Genomic DNA, 27000 nt, shown 5'->3' on the forward strand with positions numbered 1-27000 from the left:
GTTAAGCAATGATGGAAATCTGAAATTATAGTGGAATAACTTATGTTACTAAATACGTGATTTCTGCCAGAGAAGTCACAGGTTCAATTTCTGAGAGGACGGAACGTTGCGTGTGTGTTAAAAACATCAGCTCACTTTCGTGCTGGAATAGCTAAACTCAAACACTTCATACTTTCATGTATGAGACTTTATCTTGGTAACTTAAAGTAGCCTAGAATTACCTGCAGTTTTCTATCGTAATTTGCAAAGATAGCATCAGCAAGCCGTCAAAATAATTAACCTATATTAAGGCCATATCGAGATATTTTAATATCTTGGTTGTGTGGAATTAATGTGTGTAAAAAATTATTCTCGCCAATAAGCGAATTCTAATTATAAATTTATCTTTGTAAATATTTTTAAAGGCAAGTGTACTGAATTAACAGTTCGCAGACTACGAGTTCCTGATAGTTAGTTCGGCAAAAGATTCATAATTTTCGTAGTTTTCTACACAATTTTAACCAGGAAAAAAGCTTCCCGAAAGAACCCTAACAGAATATTTGTAAACAATAAAAAAAGTATAAAACCAAATGGCCCGCTAAATATGGGGAAGGTATAGGCGAATACATTATTGAACACCAATAGACAATCCAGTTTAAATAACAGATATAGTTAATATTTTATGCACCAATAGAATATGCATTTTTGTGCGATATGTTTACGTATAGTCATTAAATATGAACACCACCACAGACAATTTCAATACCTATTATATTTTACGTACGAATAGTCATTACAATATCACCATGAATCTTTTCAGAATACCCACAGATATAGTTTACTACAATAGTCTGTGTACAAAAGAAAAAAAAATGACCTTTATTTAACATTTATACGAAGTAATCTTACGTTAAACACAAAAATGGTTATTTAAATACCCACCAGATATTTTTACGTAAGATAGTCTCTACAATATGCACCACCACAGACAGGATGGTGCCCAGTTTAAATACCCACAGATATTTTACGTACGAATAGTCATTACAAAATAAAAAACAATAGTTTAAATACCCACAGATATATTTTACGTATCATTACAAAATGTACCACCCATTACCAGTTTAAATACCAGATATATTTATACGGCCTGACTTCACCAAGGGTTCTGAAATCCGGGCGAAATCTTTCGCTAGGCGTAACTCGCTAACGAAGCGTTTCCCGGGCATATGGTTATATGAACTTTTTTACTTGTTTTTTAGCTATAGAATAAGCTCCCGAGAGATTGCCGTTTAGTTTTTGAATCACCCTGTATAATATGAAGCTCATTCTTCCCGTAATGTGTGAATGTGAGAATATTCGACTAACAAAAGTACATTAGAGTCAGCCAATTGGTTGGGACCAAACACACCGACTGAAACTGAAGGTTACTCACTTTAAATATCCTCAAATTAAGACATTAAACAAACGCCAATAAAAATATTTTTAAAATTAACATAAAATATATACGAGCTAAAATAAGATAAAATAAGTTACTTTACATACAAAAACTTACCTAATCCAAATGTGAAAGATGAAAATATATCTGCAACAAGCACAAAATATTAAGTTTCTCGAATACTATAGCAAATCCTTAAATCATTAATAACCAAATTTACCAAATAGCCTAATCAGGACCATTCTGCCTGTAACATACTGAGACTTCCTTATCGTCCTTAGTACCAGGCTAAAATCTGTTGGCACATAAGTTAGCATAGTAAAACTTTAAAAAATTACTTTTTTCAAAGAACGTAATCTTTTGACAATGTCTCTTTAATACTCTGTGTGCGTTCACAGTCTATATTTACACACACGTATAAAATTAGACGTCCATGTGGGAGAGCCGATAGCCGCACGTTCTAAGATGTTGGATTTTGATCTGAGTTAGAATTAGCTCAGGTTCAAATTCTGTCTGTGACCGAATCACTTTTTATCAGTACCATTGACGTTGTACTGTACAAACTCTCCCCCTTATTGTGTTTGATCAGATCCTGGTACAGGCCAGTAGCTCATGTCAAGACGGGCAGAATAAGGGTTTAAAAGGAGATCAACATCCAATTTAAAAAATATAAAAAAATTTGATAGGTAGCCTTCTAAACCCATGTTAGTTTTGACACAACAGCTGAGGTAGCGGCGGTGCTAGAACCCGCTGTTACTGCTTCTGTCAGTACGAAAGTAGACGACACGAAGCTCGCTAATTGCGACAACACGGAACGTTATATAATGAAGTCATCCTCACTGCACAGGCGACCACAGTCGGCCACAGTCGGCTATTAAGACCGTAACCACAGAATGAACACAACAACCACCGGCGACCTGCAACCTGACATTTTCTACTCCGGTTGTCGCACGACGGCACTGGTTTACCCTGACCGTGACAATACGCTTGGCCGAGTAACGCTGAGTCAGCATTTCTTCACGGCATTTCGGGAGTCAGGTTCGCTCTACAAGCAACAACAGTTGCGGAGTTGTGGTACAAACCAACAGTCTGGACGCCAGAAAACCTTGATTCAAGTAAAATATGAATCTAGTAAAATGAAGAGTTACACTTCAACATATCAAACTAATGTCTAAGTAAGAAACATAAAAGCTGAATCATTGTTTACCTGATGTGACCACACATGGACAATATCGTTGTATAACCAATGTTCAAAGACAAAACTTAATAAATTTGTATTTAGTTATTTATATTATATGCATGTTGAATAAATTCAGTTTCCTTCAAAACGTTTCTTTTGAATGAAATTTTATTGCTGTTTTCTCATTCAGAGAGTTTATAAAAGAAAGAAATAAAATAGGGTGCGTCCCTCAGATCTCTGAGTAGCAAGAAATTCTACTTTAATTGGAATTTGATAGTATTCCTGCAATTTTGTCTACCTGTTGAATTCAGTTGGGTAGGTAAGGTGTTGCCACGTATATCGTATTTCTTCAACAATTTGAAGAATTTCTGCAATAGATCACAGGTATTGGATACATTAAGAAAGATGCCAATTTTAGGTTGGCACTTTCAATTCTATCGAATATTTACTGCATTTAGATTGATAAAGAACACCTATTTGTAATTTTCCTTTTCAGATTCTAATTCAAAACTTTGGTCAAAATTTTTACTTTTTCGGTATTCCTAAAAATTGGTTTTTTTAAACATTGCACTTGCCGCGGCTATAATATTGTTAGTTTTAAAGTGTACATTGCATCTCCCTTTATACCCACTGCATATCATTTATAATCCAGAAAAATACATTTCTTAAAAAGTTAAAGATTTACACATATTTACTGAGCATTCTTTAACCGGTCGTATATATACTCCATCGATATCTGTTGACTGATGTAATAGAACAAAGTTATATATCAGCAGATAGACAATGGGATGTATGTTTTTTTTTTTTTTTTTTTTTTTTTTTTAGGGAGAGGAAGGAAAATGCATTTACGCACACAGGTGGCCAGCCTGTAGTGTGGGACTCTCACAAGGTGGTAAACTACCCACTAAAAACCTCCTCTATACTTCAGGATCCCAACCCGGAAAACTGTTTGTCACATTACTTCAGGTTAGGTCTGAATTTTACCTAAGCACTCAGGGCTCGCGCCTATCCAGCCATCAGGAAAGTCAAAGGTCTAAACCGCATTTAGGTCTAGATCTATCTTTTTAGCGCGGAGAATACCCTGGACAAAATGAGACACACAGTTCAGTTGTCCTGACCACCTCCAGCATCACTTGACAGACAGAGTCCACCGAAAAAAAACACCCAGAGTGCGTGTTGCCTCAAGGCGGGGCCTTTCCCAATGTGGGCAGCGGAAGAATGTATGCTCCGCATCATCGGGAACACCCGGGCAATAAATGCAGTCCGGTGAACCGGTCTTTCGCATCAAGAAAAGGTAGGACTGAAAATATTCCATGAACCGGTGAGAAACTGGGTGAGGTATAGTCCACCTCACCATGTCGCCGTTTCACACCAGAGCTGGACCATCGGTATCAGCCGTGCTGTCAACGTCCTCGGGTCTCTTGATCCCACAACTCCTGCCATTGCCGGTAGGTGCGGGTGCGCTCTTCTGATGTGGCACGTTCCTTGCCGATCTCGCCTTTTCGCTGGTATATTGCTTTCCTCTCCTCAGCCAGAAGTTTGACCGGGATGACTCCAGCAATCACCAGGACGGCAGGGCTCAGAAAACTGTACGATATGCTGATGCGACTCTGAGAGCTGCTTGTCGCTGCACCCGAGCAAGCCGCATCCGATACACCTCCTTATTTAATGCATCTGCCCATACCTCAGCTCCGTACAGGAGGACGGACTGGACTGCAGACATGAGGAGCCGTCTTCGGCTAGACCTGGGACCACCGAACGTTGGCCATTAGCCTACTAAGGGATTGCACTAACCTTAGCGGCCTTGTCCGCAGTACGGAAAATTTGGTCTCTCCAGGTCAGCTTATTGTCCACCATATAACCCCAAGGTACTTGGCGGCACGAGTAGATTGGACAGTCACCCCACCCACGCGAAGAGGAACGACAGTGTCAATCCTTCTTCTTAGTCAAGATTACAATCTCTGTCTTAGCCAAAGCAAGAGATAGGCCCGTGATCCTCCATCCTGTTGTTCACGACGCGCATTGACTTGGTTCAGCTTCAGCTGGGCCAGCTTCAACGTTGCGTGCGGCAATCAGTGCTGCGACGTCATCGGCGCGTACCCAACTAAAAACTGTCTCATCCGGCATCTCGGGACCTCAGAAGGCTGTCATAGGAGACATTCCAGAGATCCGGACCCAGGATTGAGCCCTGCGCGGCGCCGGAGGTCACATTCATTGTCCGCGTCCTTCTTTAGTGTCGTATATAAGGAGTCGGGCTCGAAGATAGTCTTTCGATGAGCCTGAGCAGGTACGCTGGGATGCGAAAGGTGTTCCGCAATGCATCCAAACATATCAGCCCATCTCGCCGAATTGAAAGCATTCTTGACATCAAGCGTAACAAGAAGCACAACTCGACGAGAGTACCGACTATGACTTCTCAGCCATCTGAACTGCTCTCCGGACCTCTTCAATTGCGTCAATGGTTGACCGCCCCTTCCTGAAGCCGTACTGGTGGGGGCACAAATCCCCGACAGCTTCCACGGCTAATGTCAGTCGGGAGCGGATCAACTTCTCAAAAAGTTTCCCTGCTGTGTCCAACATACACAAAGGCCTGTAGGACGAAGGCAGGTCAGGGTCACCTTTCCCCTTGCTAATTAGTACAAGCCTGGCTCTTTTCCACCGGGACGGGAACACCGCTTCAGAAAGGCAGGCATTATACATATTTAATAGAATCCTTGGATTGACTTGGAAAACTTGTTTAAGAGCTTCACTCGGAATCCCATCTGGACCAGGAGCCTTGTTGTTCTTCAGGGAGAGGACAGCCGTCTCCAGCTCCTCATTACTGAAAGCGGGGATGTCCTCCACCCTATCGAATATGGACTTCTTGCCTCGGCGGATGAGTTGGAAACAGGGACTGGACAAACCTTCTCCATGGTGGCGCCGTCCATGACGGATGGAGGTGATCGTGCGCCAATCTTTCGGGTTACAATCTTGTACCCCAGACCCCATGGATCGGAATCGACGTCCTCCCTGAGTTTCCGCCAGCAGTCATGCTTGCTCCGGTTGATAGCCCGGCGGAGAGTCTTTCTTACAGCCTTATAGGCCTCCGTCTTACGACCTCGGTCTGCGGGATTTGTAGCTCTCATGGCAACTCTTCTGGTTCTTAAACAGGCTCTACGGAGATCCGCAATCTCGTCTGTCCACCAATAAACGGGTTGCTTGTTGCACCTTATTCTCCTGCGCGGCATGGACTTATCGCAGGCCGAGGTTATTAGTCCCATCACTGACGAAACCAATGTCTCGGTGCAAGCCCCACCGTGCACCGCAGGTTCCGCGTTGTTGCCCGTAAGATGACATCGGTGAACTTTCCGGCGTCCAGCTTCTTAGTATTCCACTGGAGCGGTACTTCTCGAGGTTGCAGAGGTTCTTCGCAGGCCGTCCGTTTACATCAAAAACAAGATATACTGATGATCACTGGCAGTGTAATCATCAAGCACCATCCAGTGTGAGATCCGCGGCAAGAGTGACTCAGACGCAAGGGTTATGTCGGGGATCGTGCCTCTTTGCCCGGGGCGCTGGGAAAGTAGGCGTATTGCCCTCGTTGATAAACAACGAGTCCCAGCCCTGGCAGCAAAGTCCAGGATGTACTTTCCCCCGGGAATTGGTGAGAGGACATTCCCACTCGACAGCCCCTTGCGTTGAAGTCCCCACCAACGATGACATGTCCACTAGGTACCAATCACGCTCTCTTCCAAGCAGTCGATCTTATCGCGGAAGTCCTGGATGGCCTCGTTGGGGGTGAGGTAGCAACTAAAAATTGTAACGGTCCCTACACCTTGCCCAGACGAATCCTCGGCCTTGTCCATGGCTCCGCATCAAAACTTCTTGAGGATTCCGCACCCAGGAAAGCAGCAGTATGGAGTGTGTCGGGAAACCCACACCGAAGGGTCCCTAATTCGATACTGCTCGCTCACTAAGAGCGCGTCGGCACCATGTTCTTGGGCAGCCGGTCAAGCAGACTATCAGCTGTCCTGGATCTCTCTAGATTGCACTGGAGGAGCCGAATTACTGAGCTTTCCCCTTTGCCCGTTCAGAAAGTGCGGCCTTAAACACACCGCACCGTCCTGAGCCCGGTATGTGCTCCAGGGCGTTACCCTTACTGCCAGCTTCTTTTACAAATGAAACAGGAGTTCTGGTTACAATCCCTGCATCTTATGTCCGATCTGACCACACTGAAAACAGTGATTGGTGCGGTCAGGCCCCTTACAGGCTCGAGAGGAGTGGCCGAACCCAAGGCAGCGGAAGCACCGTGGGACGACAACTCTTCGTTTAACCCGGCCACTCACCCAGCCAACTCGCAGATGTTGGAGAGCCAACAGCTTATTGGCGTGTCTCTCGCCTAATTTCGGCGACCGCCATTCGCTGCTGGCTGCGGTTCGGCTTTGTGAGCCATACTTTAAATGTAGATTCTTTTAATTCGGGAATAGCCCGTTTTATAGCCTCTGTTACCTCGCTATCATTGGTGAGTCCGTCAAGGTCACGAATTTCAATCGATACCTTTGGGTCGAGTGACCGCACGGACACCCCTTGTCTCCGAGTGCTTTTTTTAAGCTCTCAGCAAAAGCGGCTTTATCTTTCGACTTCCCCAGCTCGAGCAATACATCCCCGTTTTGGGTCCGTCGAATTGCCTTAATGACAGTCTCTGCCTTCTGGCTTGGCTTTCGCCCGGAGTTCCCCCAAGACTTCAGCAAACGATCCGCCCCCCGGAGGGCTTGATCAATATTGCTTCCAACTAGGCCTACTCGGTTTGTGTTTTTAGCGCCGCGGGGTTTCTTGACGCTGCCCTGGCGGAGTAGACTTAGTCACTTTTGGCGTCTTTCCGTCACCTAATTTCTTTGTAGCGACCCTTCCGCCCGCTTCTTCTGCCTCTTTCTCCCTTCTCGTCAACTTTTTCTCCCACTGCCTCTCAGGTGACTGTTGGACATTCACCCTCCTCGTAAGTAGTACGCGGGCTATCAGTTGGGTGTTGCTCAGGGGGGCTTATCCTGTATTCGGTGGAAGATTTTTGGACACCACAGGGGAAGTCTGCGTTTGCCGTCGCTATCACCACAGGTGTCGCATCGGGGCTAGAAGTTAATGAGGTTCTTACCTTCCGCTTTTTGTTAGCATTGCCAGCCTTTGGAGAAGCTAAGGTATACTCTTGGGCTCTTGCCTTGTGCCTGATCTTTCGGCATTGCATTACTGTGGCCAACAATCTTAATCTTTGGCAAGCCATCTTTTATGTACGGTTAACGTTAGGCTGCTGCCTAACAGCTGTCTCCATCTTCTTGATAAAAACTTCGATCTCTAAAAGGTGCTTTTCCTCCTCCTTTTCGGCATCTGGCTTGTTGCATGCTGCAACAGGCTAGCTCGAAAGTTGTAGAAAGAGTACTTAAGGTGTTATTTTTCTCAACCATTTGGGGGATTTTTGGGGATCTGGGTCCTTGGGCACCCCCAGTAGTTTTAACTGCACCCTTCTCCTGCATTTCGGGGATGTGAAAACATACCGGAGGTGGTGATGTCTTCATTCCCGTTCCAGGCACCTTCGGTGTTGCTTCGGCCTTGCCACTCACTTTCGTTGCCGAGGCTTCCGCTAATGGGACTACTGCCTTAAGGCGGCGTCCTAGCTATCTTGGAGCTTCGAGTGAAAGGTTGAAGCTCTTCTCCGCTTTTGATTTCAGTTGTGTTTTTTTGTGATAAAGAGTCCATGGGTGTTCAGAACCAGCGCATCGTGCGGCAAGGACGGCCCGGAATAGCCAGGAGCGGGTATACCCTCGGAAACAATGTCCCTACCCCAGTTCCTTGAGGCCTGGCCTCCGTTTTCCCAGCACCGGAAACCAGACGTGCTGTGCTGGGGGTCGCCCGTGGCAGTGCAGATGTCCGACCTCTGCACTCATGCCGCCGCACTCCCCGACCACGGCCCGAAGGGGCTGGCCCCTGACGCACACTGGGTATTAAACCTATCGGCGGGTCGAGTCACACGCAGCCCCTGCAACACAACAGTGCTACGGGCTCAGCCACTCCCTGGCCTCTCCCAATGTGCGCCGGTCAGAAAGAAGAAGAAAGAAAAGACATCCATCCAAGAGGGGTCGAAAAATAAGGGTTAGGCAAGGATTGCCTGGGAAAAGAGGAAAGGGCTGTGAGCTCGAAGACGCTCACAGTTGGCTCAGGTAACCCCGGGGTCGCCAGCTCCCTCTCCAGAGAGGAAAGCCTCCCGTGTAGCAGAAAGGTTCGACTACCCCTGAGGGAAATGGGATGTATGTGGTCACGCCGCAGGTGCAACTATCGTGGAAGATTGGCACTAAACAGTCACACGTGTCGCACTCTAGTGTTCAGCAGCCACAAGCTCTCTGTGACGTCATCAAACCAAACCTGCTAGTAATAGTATTTGACTGATGTAATACAATAAAGTTAGATATCAACAGCTAGACATTAGAATGTATGAGGTCACGCCGCAGCTGCAACTATCGTGGAAGATTGGCACTAAACAGTGACACGTGTCGCACTCTAGTGTTCAGCAGCCACAAGCTCTCTGTGACGTCATCAAACCAAACCTGCTAGTAATAGTATTTGACTGATGTAATACAATAAAGTTAGATATCAACAGCTAGACATTAGAATGTATGAGGTCACGCCGCAGCTGCAACTATCGTGGAAGATTGGCACTAAACAGTGACACGTGTCTCACTCTAGTGTTTAGCAACCACAAGCTGTCTCTGACGTCATCAAACCAAACCTGCTAGTAATAGTATTTACTGCGGCTAACCATCGGTGTAACCTTCACTTCTGATACTAAGCTGCGTAAATAATAATTATAATCTTTCTTAAGGGTAATTTTAAAAGACACACGGTCGTGCCATACTACAAAATAAAATATTAGATTGTCATAGTTAATTATTTTGCAAACTAATTATAATTTGTCTTTCCTGGTCATGCCTTAACAGTTTTTAAAATGTTCTTCTGTGAAAGTGGTAGAAATGTGAATAGATCTTAACATACGTTTGGCTTATACATGATGTACGAACATGCACGGACCTCAATACAAACTGTTCACCACCTTTAAACAACAGTATCATTAATCCAATCATTTAAACATTAATTATATTCGTTTGTTTTGAACATTGGTTTGGAGAAAGCTTTATATTACTGAAATATACAAAAGTGAATCCTCAAATAATGTGTACTAGTTTGTTTCTTTAAGAAAAAATAAAATCTTTAAACAAGTGTCATTTGAACATTTGTTTTCAAATATATTGTTATTTGTTAATAAAATTAATGCTTTCATAATTTTAAGTATTAATGGTTTTAAAACTGCACATCTAGTTGTATTTAAAATGAAAATCAACAATCTCAGTTTAAACTGGATGGTAGATTTAAGATTTCTTATTATATTGTTTAAATGGACCATTATTGGAGTCATAAATTATAAATTACTTTGTTGTTTATCGCCCCCTAATAATATGACATATAGTTGTTTGGTACTCAATTATTTTGTCTTTTAAAGAATTTTGTTTTTCATTAATAAGTTTATCAACCTGAAATTCCACTCGTAATGTTCCTTTTTTTTATTTTATGTTTTTATAACAAATACGTAATGTATTTAATTAAATTATGTATGGCATATAAAAAATATATCCTCTTTACTTGGTCACTTTAATATTTCCTTGGTTACACTAAAAGCAACTACACTTGTTTATGCAAGAAGGTATTTATTTTAGTCATCTTGAAACTACCAGCAAAACTAAACAGTAACGGTGCCTTTTCATTTTTATCCACATATAAAACTGATTGGTAGTGAATACTGGTTATTGATTATTCATCAAACTCATAACATTTTTATCACTAACCTTGAATGTGGAAACAATAGATAACGTGTTGGTGAACCAGGCTCCTAGCTTTATTCAGAGTGCAATCAAGTCATTAACTCTCTTTCTTCGTAGCATTGCTTTTAACTTATTTATTACATAGATGCGCAATAGGATTCTACTGTAAACTTTTAATTTTATTTTACAGAAAGTTTCTTTTTAAGAACAAAGCTGCACAATTAAACGTATTTTAGAATGTTTATGAAATTGTTTAAGTTATTAACTTTAAATTTATGGATAATTATTAGGCATATTTATTTCCAACCCAACAAATGCTACTTACCAAATTAAATGACAAAGCAAAGATCAAGTTCAAGATGTGCAAAGGACGATTGTTTTTCAACTTTATGCCACTAACTTCGTTTAAACTTTCACTCTTCTCAAGTGTCAACTGCTTTGAAATATTAATTAATTAATTCTTTTAAGTATATGGTCTTCAAGGTTAAAGTACGGTGTATACAATAAATTGCAGTTTTTACAAAATTTTATTTCAGTTTTAGTTCATAATAATATTTAATATTCACTTGTACAGTGGATAATGCAAAAAACTAATGCTTTTCATTTCTTTTTATTAGTGCTAAAATTTTTAACTCAGACTTTTCCTACCTTTGGATTTACTACTAAACTTACTACTATGCCAGAAACGATAAGTTAACGTTCAAAATTAAACATAAATATTTCAAAGTTAAAGAAAAGATTGGGATTTCACCTCCGGTCAAAATTATAAAACTATTAACTGTTTTCTACTACCATACCAATACACAAACACGGTCGCCTTTAAAGCATCGCAGAGCGTTTGTCCCTCCATACTGGACGTCAACCAATTCTACATCAACCTTTGACGCCCTCCTGAATAAGCTTCATCGAAGTGTCATAGCAACGATACTCATATGATACGATATATAGACCAAAGGTCCGAGTCATCTGCATACGAGTGAAAAAACGAAATATAACCGATGACTACTGAAGAGGAGTGAAATATTTAATAAACTGCAGTTTCCACTACCTCTAGTCGGAACACTGATAACAGTATACATTATTTGGTTGTTTTCTCGAATAGAAATTACCTCAATTTTTATTTAATACTCAGAACATTCTGTACAAATAAATACATACAGCAACTTAAAATGTCTAAAAACGCCATGCTTAGTATTCCCCTACAAAAATCTAACACCCCCTATTAAAAATAGTATCAAAGAATAGGCTTTTAAGACAATTTAAATATATATATAAAATATACGCCATTTACATTATTTACCTTATTATTATAGGCGTAAAATTAACTTTTGAAACAAAAGTATCTAATGATTAGTTTGGTCCATAAGCCTTGAAAAGAATTGTAGACTGTAAAATTGTTGTACAGAAACATTTTAGACGATTGGGTTGGTTCTTCTCCTCTAGACTTTTTTTATACTGCTGCATGGTAAATCTTACAAATTTATAAAACACTAGCAGTTGCCCGCGGCTTCGCACGCAATTTCCCGTTGAAAACAGTACACTATATTCACTTATTCTTTTTCTATCACATTCTAAACATTGCTGAGATTATTGATAGTCGTTCCTTCGTGAGCCTCTTGGGCGCATTATGAAGGTATGTACTATATTCCTGCCACTAACTTTCGTGGTTTTTGCTAGGTGTTGATAAGTTATTCAGAACAATTAATGTATATGGTGAATCTCGGTAAACTAATTAGGTTTAAAGAATCAAATTCGGTCGGTTAAAATTAACTTTCTGTCTAAGGTATTTCCAGTATTATTTAGGAGTGCCTTCAAGAAAAATGGATCAAAGAAACCCAATTTCGATAATAAAGTGTCTTCTTTCGGCTCTTTTTATTTACCTTCGATGTAACCAAATTCGAATACCTTATGTGATTACATTCACGGATTTGTTCAATGAGGTTGTTTTCATAATAGCGTTTAATAGTATTTTCATTGCATTACATAGTTTATTGATCATTGGTACAATCTGAATTTAAAATTAGGCAATGACGTCTTCTATGCAACATGCATTACACTACTGATCAGGCACTTTACAATAAACATTTTCTAAATTTTAAATGTAAACAAATTGTTTTATGCCTCTTTGATGAAATTCAGCTGAAAGTATTACCAGCTGTTAAGTATCAGTTCGCTTTGTATTACGTGTCGTAGCGCAGTCTGTTGGATCCAATATAAAAACACTCCAACATCAACAACAATTTATAATTAAAAATTAATTAAATAAAACTATTTAAAATGGACCAAATTGTTGAATCTAAAACCATTCTCAAATTCCACTGAAAACACACACAACATTTCATCAAAATCGGTCCAATAGTTTCTGAGTCCTATAAACGACATACACACAAACATTCATTTTTATATAGACACTAGCGGGCCCGGCGCGCTTTGCTGCGCATTTCAATAATTTTTTGCAAAAGTTGCCCGCGGCTTCGCACGCAATTTCCCGTTGAAAACAGTACACTATATTCACTTATTCTTTTTCTATCACATTCTAAACATTGCTGAGATAATTGATAGTCGTTCCATCGTGAGCCTCTTGGGCGTATTATGAAGGTATGTACCATATTCCTGCCTCTATCTAGCTGTTACCCACGGCTTCGCACGCAAATATTAAGAACCGAAGTCTTATATTACTTAGTAAATTTTTTTTTTTACTATAATAAATTTTAGATTAAATTAGTTATATCTCCGATGCCACGATTGAGCTTGCTTTGTTGTCTCGATCGAGAGAATATGTACACACGGAGTTTTGAGAACCATACTTCTGTCAAAAAAAACAACTAAGGTTGATTTTTATAACATTCTTTATATTTTGTAGCCAACGTAAGATAGTAATTATGATATCTGCATTACTCTTCTGATCAAGCATGAGCATGGTTTATATTAAATAAATATTGCAGTTAAAGGTGAATTTTTTACGTCAAATTTGAATTGTATTATCTGGATAGTAAAGTCTATGTTTAACAGTGATTGCAAAAACAGTTTAAAACAAAATTTGTCGTTTCTCTTAAGCTTACTCTATGCTTTAAAACTATAAGTGTAATATATGTTTACAAAGAACAGCTGATTAAAAATTTTAAAAGACGTTAACATATGTTTGCTGCAAATGCATTTCTTATGGGTATTTCTGTAACCAGTGGGGCGGAATCCTGAATCGGGAAAGGGATGGGCATAGCTTATAAACCTTCTCCGTGGAAAAAATACATATACGTACAAATTTTCATCATGATCGGTCCAATAGTTCACGATTCCATAAAGGACAAACATACAAACATTCATTTTTATATATATAGGACTAGCGGGCCCGGCGCGCTTTGCTGCGCATTTCAATAATTTTTTGCAAAAGTTGCCCGCGGCTTCGCACGCAATTTCCCGTTGAAAACAGTACACTATATTCACTTATTCTTTTTCTATCACATTCTAAACATTGCTGAGATAATTGATAGTCGTTCCATCGTGAGCCTCTTGGGCGTATTATGAAGGTATGTACCATATTCCTGCCTCTATCTAGCTGTTACCCACGGCTTCGCACGCAAATCTTAAGAAAACCGAAGTCCCTTATATTACTTAGTAAATTTTTTTTTTTTACTATAATAAATTTTAGATTAAATTTAGTTATATCTCCGATGCCACGATTGAGCTTGCTTTGTTGTCTCGATCGAGAGAATATGTACACACGGAGTTTTGAGAACCATACTTCTGTCAAAAAAAAACAACTAAGGTTGATTTTATATAACATTCTTTATATTTGTAGCCAACGTAAGATAGTAATTATGATATCTGCATTACTCTTTGATCAAGCATGAGCATGGTTTATATTAAATAAATATTGCAGTTAAAGGTGAATTTTTACGTCAAATTTGAATTGTATTATCTGGATAGTAAAGTCTATGTTTAACAGTGATTGCAAAAAAAACAGTTTTTTAAACAAAATTTGTCGTTTCTCTTAAGCTTACTCTATGCTTTAAAACTATAAGTGTAATATATGTTTACAAAGAACAGCTGATTAAAAATTTGAAAAGACGTTAACATATGTTTGCTGCAATGCATTTCTTATGGGTATTTCTGTAACCAGTGGGGCGGAATCCTGAATCGGGAAAGGGATGGGCATAGCTTATAAACCTTCTCCGTGGAAAAAATACATATACGTACAAATTTTCATCATGATCGGTCCAATAGTTCACGATTCCATAAAGGGACAAACATACAAACATTCATTTTTATATATATAGATGTAACCATTATCATTTAATGAGAGAAAAATGAGAAGATATATCTTTTATTTGCTATACCTTGTTTATTCTTTTGAAATGAATATGTTTTAACTGAAATTGTGAAGATAAAACATTTAATAAAAAAAATTCAATAGACAAATCTTGTAAATGTAAAAATGGTGTACATTCAAAATTCCGTAATAGATGGTTCAATTTACTTTCGACATATTCTGCAGGGACATACAGATAAACATACAAGCAAAGCGATGAGAAATTCAGACCTGAACAATATTTCAAAATAGCTTTTACGTGCGATTTTCTAATACAGCCTCTTGAATATAAATAACTGTGGGAATCGAATTACAATTTTTACATCAAAAGCTACTTTGCCTTTAGTGACCACCAACTGAATCTGAAAACTTGCAAGATACTGACAAGAATTCACTACTCAGCGGATCAATAATGATTATGCATCACTGGGTGGAACGTGTAACACAGTCAGCGCACTCTATTGGAGGGTCATTGTAACAAGGACACTTGAAACTACCATACCACATACTTGCAAGATACTAACAAGAATTCACTACTCAGCGAATCAATAATGATTATGCATCACAGGGTGGAACGTGTAACACAGTCAGCGCACTCTATTGGAGGGTCATTGTAACAAGGACACTTGAAACTACCATACCACATACTTGCAAGATACTGACAAGAATTCACCACTCAGCGGATCAATAATGATTATGCATCACAGGGTGGAACGTGTAACACAGTCAGCGCACTCTATTGGAGGGTCATTGTAACAAGGACACTTGAAACTACCATACCACATACTTGCAAGATACTGACAAGAATTCACCACTCAGCGGATCAATAATGATTATGCATCACAGGGTGGAACGTGTAACACAGTCAGCGCACTCTATTGGAGGGTCATTGTAACAAGGACACTTGAAACCACCATACCACATACTTGCCGGCAACGACACTATTATAGAGTTTCGTTGATGAGCACCATACCGCCCTCGATTCCCAATCTGTCTACGAATCTATTCATTATCAGCACTTACTCATAAAACGCGATCGTCTTGTGTTCCAATTCTTCTGTCCTCCTTATACGATATCCAAATACACATTTTCTTTTTGACTGAATTGTTTAAACGAGTATATGCATACACATTCTTCTACACTTAAACTAATCAACTTGAAGGTAACTAAGAACGTTGATACAATATACAATCAGACTAAAACAACCACTTCGTGTCCGACATATAAAACCACACGGTAACCGAAATCACGATCTGGGAAATAGGAAACATACATCCACATATATAACTGTGTTTTATAATTTATACTGCTGTATCTTACGTATAGTTACAAAACTACCACAATCTGTCACTAGCCCTCAATAAGGAACTGAAGAAACAAATCTCAGAAGCACAATTTTTAAAGTAAGCGAGTAAGAGAAACATCGTCTAGAGACATTATCTTATCCATCCTTGTCCGATCTGTCACACACTTATTCTGTCACTTGAATTTGTTCTGTCCTCACTTATATTTCTACGTTATAATTGAAACTTCAACCAAAGAAATGTGCACTAAACGCAGATTCATTACATTACAAGTTCCGCACAGTTAAAAAATAGGTTAAATCGTCTGCATTATACAGTCTAAGCTCCATTCGGTATTCTACCGTTGGATACTCTATTAGAGCACAAACAAACCACAGTCCGCGGCGTCAAATATTGCACACTTTCATCAAGCGGGAATCATACAATTTCAGTTTCAACCAACTTTTCATTGTACATGAGCTTGTTTCTGTTGTATAATTGTCAATTTGGCACTGGTTGGATTAGTGTACCATGTCAGAAGAGAGAGAAAAAATACATTATATTAAAGTTATGCAATAAAATCAGATGTAACGCTAGTTAAAATTTTACAAACAAGGCTGTTCGAGGTTTCATTTTTCAATTATGGAATAATGTGTCAGCAGACCGGAAAAACTAACTCCATTTGTAAACAGAAAACTCTGGCTGAACTGCAACTTATTCACTCACAGTGAAAGTCGTCACTCATTCAAGTGTGATGTTCACAATGACTTGGATTCGACAACGTGTAGTCGAGAAAATATTGGATGAGTTCATTAATGTTTAAAATCATTCACTTAAATTCCAAACAAAATACGAATTTCAACAAATGCTTGCACATAACTTAGATATGTTTGGGAGGGTTCAATTCAATTTTGAGTTTAGCTCTAGTTCACCTTCCTTTTATTGCACAGTCTCACTCCTGGAATCTGGAGTCATGTTCGTTTGAAGAAACCCAATGAAAGTAGACGACGAATAATCTCAAAACGAAACATTTACATCGTTTCGACATCAAAGACACGCATAAATAGGTGAAGTGGTAGTCTCATTGCCTCATCATGTATACAATTAAGTGCACTACGATGTGATATAGACACGATCTTTAAGCACGGTGAAGCAACCGAATTTTCAACACATAACGTAGCTATGATAGGAAGGGTTGATTCAATTGAATGTTGAGTTTACCTCCGGCTCACCTTCCTTTTATTTGCAGCATCTGGTATGTGAGGCTGTCTCAGAGTTGACTCCTGGAATCTGGAGTCATGTTCGTCTGAAGAGATCCAAAGAAAGACGACAACAAAGAAGCTCAACACGAGCAAAACATTTACATCGTTTCGACATCAGACACCTATACATAGGTGAAGTGGTACTCTCATTGTCTAATCAGGTACACATTGTTCAACAGCTTGCAGTTAAACACTATTACCCAACTTCGTGTAAGTGACGCCACATTAACTCGCCGACAACCGTTATTGTAGCCACTAATTGGTTAGCCGTACGCGAGGAGGTGGAAAAAGTTCCATTACTGTCTGTCTAACTAAACGAGATCATGACAACGAACTAACCTATTCACTAAATTGTGCACGAAGCTTGATTTCTATACGATGAACACAACGTTCGATGATGGTACATGTCTCTTCATGGTATTTGGCTTTTTTCGTAAGAATAACAAGCACAGTACACTCACGATATACTATACATGTGGCGTATTATATTAACACGTGAAACCTAACTATCCCAATACATGCAGCTTCATTTTACGGTGACTTAATGTGTACTATGTTATTATTATACAGGTTGTATGAAATCCAATTTAATTAACGAAATTGTGAATATACCATGCAGCATGATATCTTGAGGAAGAGTTTATCTGCTGACCTAAAATTTAAAATGAAACTTCATATCTACATAGGCAAGGATAAGTTATATGATGTTGCATGTCCAGCCACGTAATTTGATTGAGCATCGTTAAAGTCTATCACTTAGAAGGCTGACACAAACTTTCTTTTGTGCCCCGGAGAAACGCGCGTACTACCCTTGCTAAGTAACAATATTTCAGCAGTTTTATAATACGATACGTCATTGTATTTCTTATAAAATGTGCTAAATAACTTAATTTTTGTCAAATATTTTGTACTATCTGTGCTTTAAGTTATTTAAATTCAACTATTTTTAATTATCGCCATCTTGAATTGTATCATGTAGAATTTTCATTATATAATGTATAGCTAGACATTATTATTGTTAGAATGCATGCAAATTTAGGTTATTGCATGTATGAAGATTTTACAGAAATATGTAGACAGCATACGGACAGGGTTTAAAAATTAAAAAATCAAACTATAATAAAAAATGAGTTTGCTATAACGAAATAGGATATATTTCCTAAAATAGTTTTTTGTTTATTTTTATTATTAGAATCCCATCTTACACAGTATTCAGACATATTTATGCCCATACATGTTTATGTATACATGTCGTGAGTTTAAAGATAGTATTAGAAATTTTACCTTTACCTTTGGAAAACCTTTCTCGCTAGCTTCAAAATGAAATTGGAATATTTTTAATTTTTGGCACTCCTATTTCGATATCCGTAAAGCAGGTTCAGAAGTGGAGGCTTCGCTTTCAATCAGATCCCATCGGCCTCTTTGATTCCGTTACACGATATGATGCATATATAGATATACTCGTATATCACATATGGTGTTTAATAGATACCTCATGTGTTTTATGAAATCTTTAAGTACGGTAAGTTAAATAAAAGATACATATACTCTTACCTTTTTCCTATTTATATTTTCTTAGATACACTATATCCAACTACACTTACTAATGCAAGTATATATTATCGTATTTGCATTATATTGGAGTGGTAAAAATACAAGATAACTTTATATTGCTATTTTTGCATGAATACAAAACTACTACGTAATGAATTATCACTATGTGGAAAATAACAGATTTTTATTACGTTGCTTAAACAGACACTATCTTTGTTTAGAGTACAATTAACACATTGACCTTTTACATTATAACATTTCTTTTAATGTGATCTGAAACGAAACTACACAATTAAAACTATTTTTTAGTAATATTTAGAAAACTGTACAAGATATGAATTGTAAATTTACGGATAGTAATGTAGGTAGGGGTATTTCACTTCTCACCTGACAAAATTACGTAACCAAATTAAATTACAGAGCAAATACCATGTTCATGAGATGCAAAGAACGATTGTTTTCCAAATGTATACTACTAACTTCGTTGAAGCTTTATTTCTTGACAGGTACTCGTATTAGCCGCTTTGAAAAATAATTAATTTATTCTTTCAATTATGTCGCTTTCAAGGTAAAAGTACAGTGTATAGAATAAAAGCAATTTCAATAAAATTTGTCTTATTTAATCGTACTATTCTAGCTGGTACTAAGTCACATACACTATCTAAAGAAACTACTTAACTGATATCACATCATAACTAACAGTGTTAATGGTAAGTTTGGTTTCGTTAAGAAAATGCTGTGTAGAAACCTGCTTAGTATAACTTGCCACCCCTCCTCGCGGGTTAGCAATATTGTCGGCCTCGCTCAGTGGAGAAGGGCGTGAGTATTGGTTTTATAGAGCGCCAGGATAACCAAGTTCTTGCGCAGTGACAGAGGACTACTAAGATTGACGGATACCCAGATGGTTACGGTTTTGCTCGGTAATAAGGGCGCCACCTTGTTGATGGGGTGTGATAGTCGCAGGTCTCCAACAAGGAACAGTTTCCTGCCCTCAGGTATGCTCAATCGAGGACCACTACCATGCACACAAGAACTATTAGGTTTACGACACTAAGCCTTAGGTACTTAAAATTAGCCACAGATTTCGGTTGATTATTTTCTAATAGTAAGTTGCAAGGTCTTTAATTAAATATCAGGCAATTAGAAATTAAAACCAATATTTCACATATTTTCATTCTGTATTGCCTATTTCTATCACAGTGCTAAGGTCTTATAAACTAAATAAAAAAATATATATTTAACTTAACTTAAACTTAACTCGTTGGCCAATTGAAATAAAAAATACGAAAAATTATTACGGTAGGAGCGCTCCGATTACTAATACAAAATTACAGTGGCCAAAATCACGATGACCATATTCCTGAACTACAAAATTACAAAACAATAATTCACATGAATACATAATGGCTAGACATTAAATTAAAGTTGAGTCCCATTTGTCAAAGTTCGGAACTGGATCCACCCTGATGCAGTTATTCAGGCCTAGTCCGATAGGTAGAGGCTCCACAATGACATTGACGGAGTTAGTCCGAACCTCCCAGGGGAGCACGATGGAATAAGTAGTGTAAAGTCTACTCACCAACTAGGCGGACCCAAAACACACACACGAGCCGTCGATTGTATCGTCCGTGCAATCCAATATTGAAACTTTAATTTCATAAAGTCAGTTTTATTCATTTTCTGCGGCTCGTTGAAATCAGTAAACACTACTTATAATTCAATCATGAAAACAATGCCAAACTTAACTTAAAAAGAAACCAGCTGACTAAAACAGCAACATCTGTCACTATTGTTGGTGTGTCTAACATACTCGTATTTAGCTTACAGCGGCCAGTAAAATGTAAAGAAACGTTTAATGTATAAACATAAGTACATTAAAAAAGCGCAGAATCTGCCAATTACAATGATATACAATATTGGTCTTAAACACAAAGCATTAATTATTCTGACACAGAAAAAATTATTACGTTTGTTCTTACTTAAACTAATTAATTACAATAATTATAGTTAAAGTGTATTGGAAGTATTAACATAATGCATTAATGTATGCACTTTCACGGCAATGGTAGGTATAAATTTCATGACAACGGCCTTTACATTATTCTGAGTAAAACTAAATAATATACAAACATTAGGACATAAAGTTACCGATTCAATTATTTATAGAACAGTTAACAAGTTTAGTAAGGAAATTTATGAGAGACGATGCAATTGTTACGAGATAATATCTCGGCCTAATTATGTACAATTTACAGAAACAATTTGTGGTTACAGTATTTGGACTACTATGAACACGTATTTACAACTATTTATCTCCGTGAACTATTAAAAGACTAGATTAGTATTAATTTATTACAGATAACGTATTAATTTCCTACGTTTATCGACAGGACTTGACAATCTTACTACGAGGCCCAAGGCTTAGTTTACCGTAGATATTTAATTCTGTAAAGACAAAATTATTATACTGAAATTTTACTAACTGACATTACGCAAGCGACAAAATATCAATGGATGGTAATGGCTCACCTTAGCCTAACCCCTTTATTTGAACAGCTGATTGGCGTCTCTAATCAGTGACCGTTCTGTTATTGCAGCAACAATGAATGCGCGCTTCTTCATTTGGATGTAAAATTTCGTTATGTAGAGTGATCAGTTCTAACATAACAATTGCTCAGGTAAAAACAGAAAAGTACACGTCACAAACTCCACACAAAAATCTAAAACAGCCTGTTCAAAATAGTATCAAAAAGGATAGGCTAGAAAAATATTTGTATATAGATAAACGTATTTACCTTATAAAATATATACGGTACGCGAAAAAATAAATTATGAAATAAAATTATCTGATTAGGTCAACACGCTTTGAAAAGAACCGTACACGGTACAATCTGTTACAAAAGTATTTCACACGATTAGATCTCAAGTGAGTACACGGGACAGACCACTTAACCTTATTGTACAGTCACGCGAGCCAGAGCCATTCACACCTTGTCCTTTGGTCTAAAGAGCATTCAATGGCGTCTTATACATTTTATTTATAATACTTAAAAATGCTATTTTCTAAACATTACACAAAACTTATAAATAGATTTCCTTGTTGGTTGTTTAGTAACAAGACTTTTCATTTTAACCTTTTTCCTATAGACTTTTATATACTCGTAAACGGGTAGGTTCATCAATAAATTGTAATCTCTTTGTGATTAAAAAAATTACCATTTCAAACTATAGTAAAAATCTATGACATTGCACATTTATAAGATCACATATAAATATTTCCATATAATGAAGAGAAAGTAAGATGATATCCGAGGGAGGGTGAAATAGTTTTGCAACTAAGATATAAAGAAAAATGCTAAAATATTAAACTAATTTACGTTTCTACATAATCACCTCTTAGCTGAATACAGTTGGTCAACTAGTTCGAAAGACTACTTATGCCTTCATAAAATAATTCTTCCTCCTGATCTGTAAACCACTGTTCTGTAGCAGCTTTCACGGACTCCAAATCCTCCAATTTCCTTCTTTTAAGCTGTTTTTTTTCTCAAGTTAGGAAACAGGAAATAATCACTAGGTGCCAGATCTGGACTGTAGGGAGGGTGGTTGAGCTGCTCAAAACCACACTTCTGCAGATCAGCCTGTGCAAAACGATACTGATAAACTGAAGCGTTGTCGTGAAGGAGGAAAACACCGTTGCTATCATCCCTCGTCTCTTATTCAATATAGCTCGTCTTAAATTCCGGAGTAGTTCGGCATAATATTCGTCTGTTATTGTTCTTCTGTTTTTATAAATCAACAGTATACCCTTTTATTCCCAGAAAACTGTGGCTATCACTTAAAACAAATAACAAAATAAGTGACACATAACAACACTAAACATATGAGCACATCAAATATTAAAGTCACATATGTTAATCACACAATCCGTTTAAACCACCGTTTCCTTTCATAACCGACACGTCACCACACCACACCTATAACTATTACGTTATGGACTCAGAAATAGAGAATATACAGTAAAATAACACTGCATCATATAGGGCATTTTTATCTACAAATGGTTACAAATTACCACAATTCGTTACTGGTACTATTAAACCGAAAACTGAAGGAACAAAGAAGGATTCCCTATAAGCTTTTCCATCTCGGTCGTCAATTTATAAAGCAAGCGAAGACAATCATCGTCTAAGGAAGAACATATTGTTTATCGACAGGTCAATTGTTTCCCGCACATATTTATTTTCGTCACTTGACATTTTATCTCTCCTCACTCGTTATAATTTTAAATTTGTACCGTAAATTAGTTAATTAAATTTCATATAATGTAAATTTCGCAACCTAGTCAGCCAGTATAATATAATATTATTTTACATCCAATGTTCCGGAACTAAATTATTGGGCGGAGTAACTACCTAATTGGCACGCGTATGAATATTTTCTTCTAACCCTTTGTAGCAGCCCAACTACGTGACCGATCAGACCTTGCGCGCTTTGTCCGTAAGTAAAATTTATCTTTTCGTATTATTAAACTAGCCCTTTGATGCCAAACGTATAAAAATGAATGTAACGTAAAGTTGTAAATAGTAAAGTAACGTACCCTTGAAGATCTTTTATTTGCTTGATTGAGATAGATAAAAGTTGTGGCGTTATCCTTATGGCGAACACGTTTTTATAATAAGTAATTTGTATCATTAAATGGCTAATACCGTGGCGAATTTGTTTTAGGCGAGTTCACGTAGCTGATGTATCTCACGTGTTGTTTGAGTAGATGGCTACCACTTTCCCAACTTCTACTGTTTTATCGTCATACGGTACAAATTCAACTAAAAGAATTTGCAATAAAAGCGAATTGGGTTATACCACGAATTCAGTATAATTAAAATGTATCTTTTGTCGTCTGTATTTTGCAAACACTTCTCGGTATTCTACACCTACATACTCAATTAGAGCCCCAACAAACCACAGTCCGCGGCGCCAGGTATTGCAGGTATTGCAGGTATTGCACACATTCATCAGGCGGTACTCACACAATTGCAGTTTCAGTAGAAAACTGCTTATCGTGCATGAGCTTGTTGTCTGTTGTGCAATAGCTAATTTGGCACTGGTTGGATTAGGGCGCCATTTCAGCAAATTGCTTTCATGTTTACTAGGTTTCATTTAGTCGCCAACAAAGTATAAACTTGTGAATATAAACGTATTGAATTTTAAAAAAAAACCGTTAACATCAGATTTGTTCTAGCAAAAGTGAGAAATTTCAGATAAATTTAATATCTACTTACACGTGAGAGAAAAAAATCATTACTCAATTGTCACGTTTATAGATGAGTAAACGTAGAAATACTGGTTGACTTCATTACTTTTATTAACCGAATATTTGAAAACACTCACCCTAACCAAATACGAATCTCACACCAGATTCTTGTATAACGATAAACTATTACTTCGTGTAAGTGACGTCACGTCACAGCCGCCATTGTGTAAACGTTCCCCGTCTGTTGCCACGTGCCACGACAAATTAGCAGTTTAATTAATTGTGCCGTGTTCTAGTTAACAAGCCACATGAGAACATAGCGGTGCGCAATTGAACGTGTTATAGCACTTCTAAACGTTTTTCAAGGAACAAACGCATTGTTTGATGCTTTCCGTAAAGGCGGTGAGACTCGCTCTGTGTGTATTTCTCCCCAGCTAACGTTGTAGAATTCTAATATAAAATAATGGACATTCTCAATATTGTTTACAAATTCCCCACACAACTACAACATTTTGTTTGGATTTTATCTCTTGGAAATAAAGACTAATAAGAGGGAGAAAAGATTGCATATCAAATTGTTAGGTTTCATTTACAAAATGAGCCAAACACAAAATGTCAATGTCAACAAATTTAATTGTTACAAGCCAGGGTGTCAGTTACTATAATAATAATAACACTCAAAACTAGTAGTACCACTTAAACGGAGTATATAAGTGGACATTATTAAAAAACATTAATTTTCAAAGCAAATTCTTTTTCGTCACGAGGGCTTATTGTTAAGACTGCAATATTGATATTTTAAGAGCATTTTTACACAGTCAAAATCTTTGGCAAATAAAATGCTTATTTGCAATGCTGTTCTGTTTTATGTCGTTATCTTGAAACTATTTTCGTGTGTTTTACAACATATTTAACCCAGAATTTGAATAGTTTTAATGCTAATAAATAACTTATCTCTTGTTAACTTAGCTAAAACTTAACTACAAGTATCCGGCCCGGCCTCAAGACGTTCACGAAGTCTCATGTGGCTCTGCTCATGAGTTAGAAGTATCATTGTTGTTGCAGTAATCCAAGCACAATATGTGTCTCAGGATTTAAATAAAACGAAAATGGCAAGTGAGTCTAGTCTCAACTGTAATTCTATCACCCGATTAAACCCTTAGCTCTGACTCTGATGGATGAAAACAAGTAAGATCATTTCGTAAACAACTAAAACTTTACAATAATTTTTGGAAAATGGACAAGATCAGAGAGTTTATCTTCTCATACGCTGCTGGCTCAATTAGTGACACAACAGTGAGCCAGTTCACTAAATTATCAATTCTCATTTAAAAAAAAGAAATTTTCCGTGTAATTTATGCAGCCACGATAATCACCCTATTTTATACTATTACAAAAAGGGATTGTGGTTGAAGGGCCAGGTATTCGCCTCGTACGCACGCACTCCCACACTCAAGAGCGCAGAGGGGTGGGGGTAGCCCAGTACCTTCCGTGTTCGGTCCCGAGTTATTCAGTAAAATCTTAGACTGAAGGCTAAGCAATTCTCTGAAAATTTTAGTCACGTCAATGTTATGCGTTGTTTGGCAACATTTTGCTCGTTACGACATTTACTTTCTATATATTCTAATTACTTCAGATTAACATAATTTTTAAAAATCTGTTCTTGATTGGGGAAGTGCAATAAGTAACTAACAGGCGAAAATGTGGCCGGTATTAATAACCTGCACTTGTGTGTGTATGTGGGTGTGAAACTACCTAGGCCAGGAGTTCTCAAGCTGGGAGTCACGATCCACAAGGGGGTCGCGAAAGGCTACGTCTAGAGTTGTGATAGAAAACATCTACGTTTTTGTTCAAGAAAGCTTACCGGTTTTAACAGGTCAAATCAGGCAGACAGAAGACCAAGTCATCATAGTTCATAAAATCCCTACGTTAGTTCATCTCAAATCTCGCACATGTAGCAGCACAGGCTGATCGTCCTCGTACGCAGGCTTTATAAAGGGATAAAAAATATTATAGTTCGATTTCGTTTCATGTTATGTGTTATTGGTTTTACTGTCGCACTTTTATTAGTGGAAAAGTAAATTGGATTTTATCAAATATTTAATGAGAGATTACCATAAAATAAAACCACACCATTTTAAAGGATACGAGTCTTATTTATTTAGTGGTGTTGAGCTTATCGTCCCTCCCTCTCCGTAATTACAATTTATGGTTGAAGTCGTCAAAATTTCAGACACAAAAAGGGGGCCGCAGGTGCAAAAAGGTTGAAAATCCCTTACCTGAACCAAGCCGCCATCTCTATTTGCTAATACTATAGTTCATGTATGACATACAGTCACTCTTCGTCTAATCTCAATCTTACCAGCGGTTATTAAAATCTTTGAAAAGCTTAACATGAAAAACTGATCCATAACAACCCTGAAAATACGTCATCAATCCGAGTCAATACAGTGAAACATTATTCAACCTCACTTATCGTATCGAATGCACTTTTACAGTTGAAAACTGTACAAATTGACCAACCATTTTGTGGTAAAGAGTGAGCGGTAACACGCGTCGTTTGAAACTGTTTCGGTGTCGAGTGTTTTGTCAACTGAGAACATCACATTAAGTTAATTGTTCCATGCCTGTTTAGCCAACTACTGAACACCAGTTGCAATTTCTTCACTAAAACCAATCACTTCTTGATAACAGGTAAAACACTGCAAATGTCTGTCATTTTTCACAATGGAATGAAACCTTTAATTAACCATAATTGCTTTCGAAAAAGAATTGTTATTATTAGTTAAAATATACTTTTCTATAACTGCATTCAATACGAACAAATTCAACATGACTTTCATCGTTCAAATTTTATATAATGTTTATAATTTATGACATGATACTTGATACATGATAAATTCTT

The 27000-nt window shown here is 37.8% G+C and overlaps 1 protein-coding gene across 1 annotated transcript in view; it reads right to left on the minus strand.

The window, feature by feature from the left end:
• The window catches only part of LOC124367794 (protein-tyrosine sulfotransferase-like), a 173732-nt gene that overhangs the window by 61274 nt on the left and 85458 nt on the right, over positions 1-27000 (minus strand). The window contains exon 3 of the mRNA XM_046824910.1: positions 1532-1561. The gene's annotated coding sequence lies outside the window, so the exon portion shown is untranslated. The remainder of the gene's footprint in view (positions 1-1531; positions 1562-27000) is intronic.

Source organism: Homalodisca vitripennis, chromosome 8, assembly GCF_021130785.1.
Source record: "Homalodisca vitripennis isolate AUS2020 chromosome 8, UT_GWSS_2.1, whole genome shotgun sequence".
Taxonomy (NCBI): Eukaryota; Metazoa; Arthropoda; class Insecta; order Hemiptera; family Cicadellidae; genus Homalodisca; species Homalodisca vitripennis.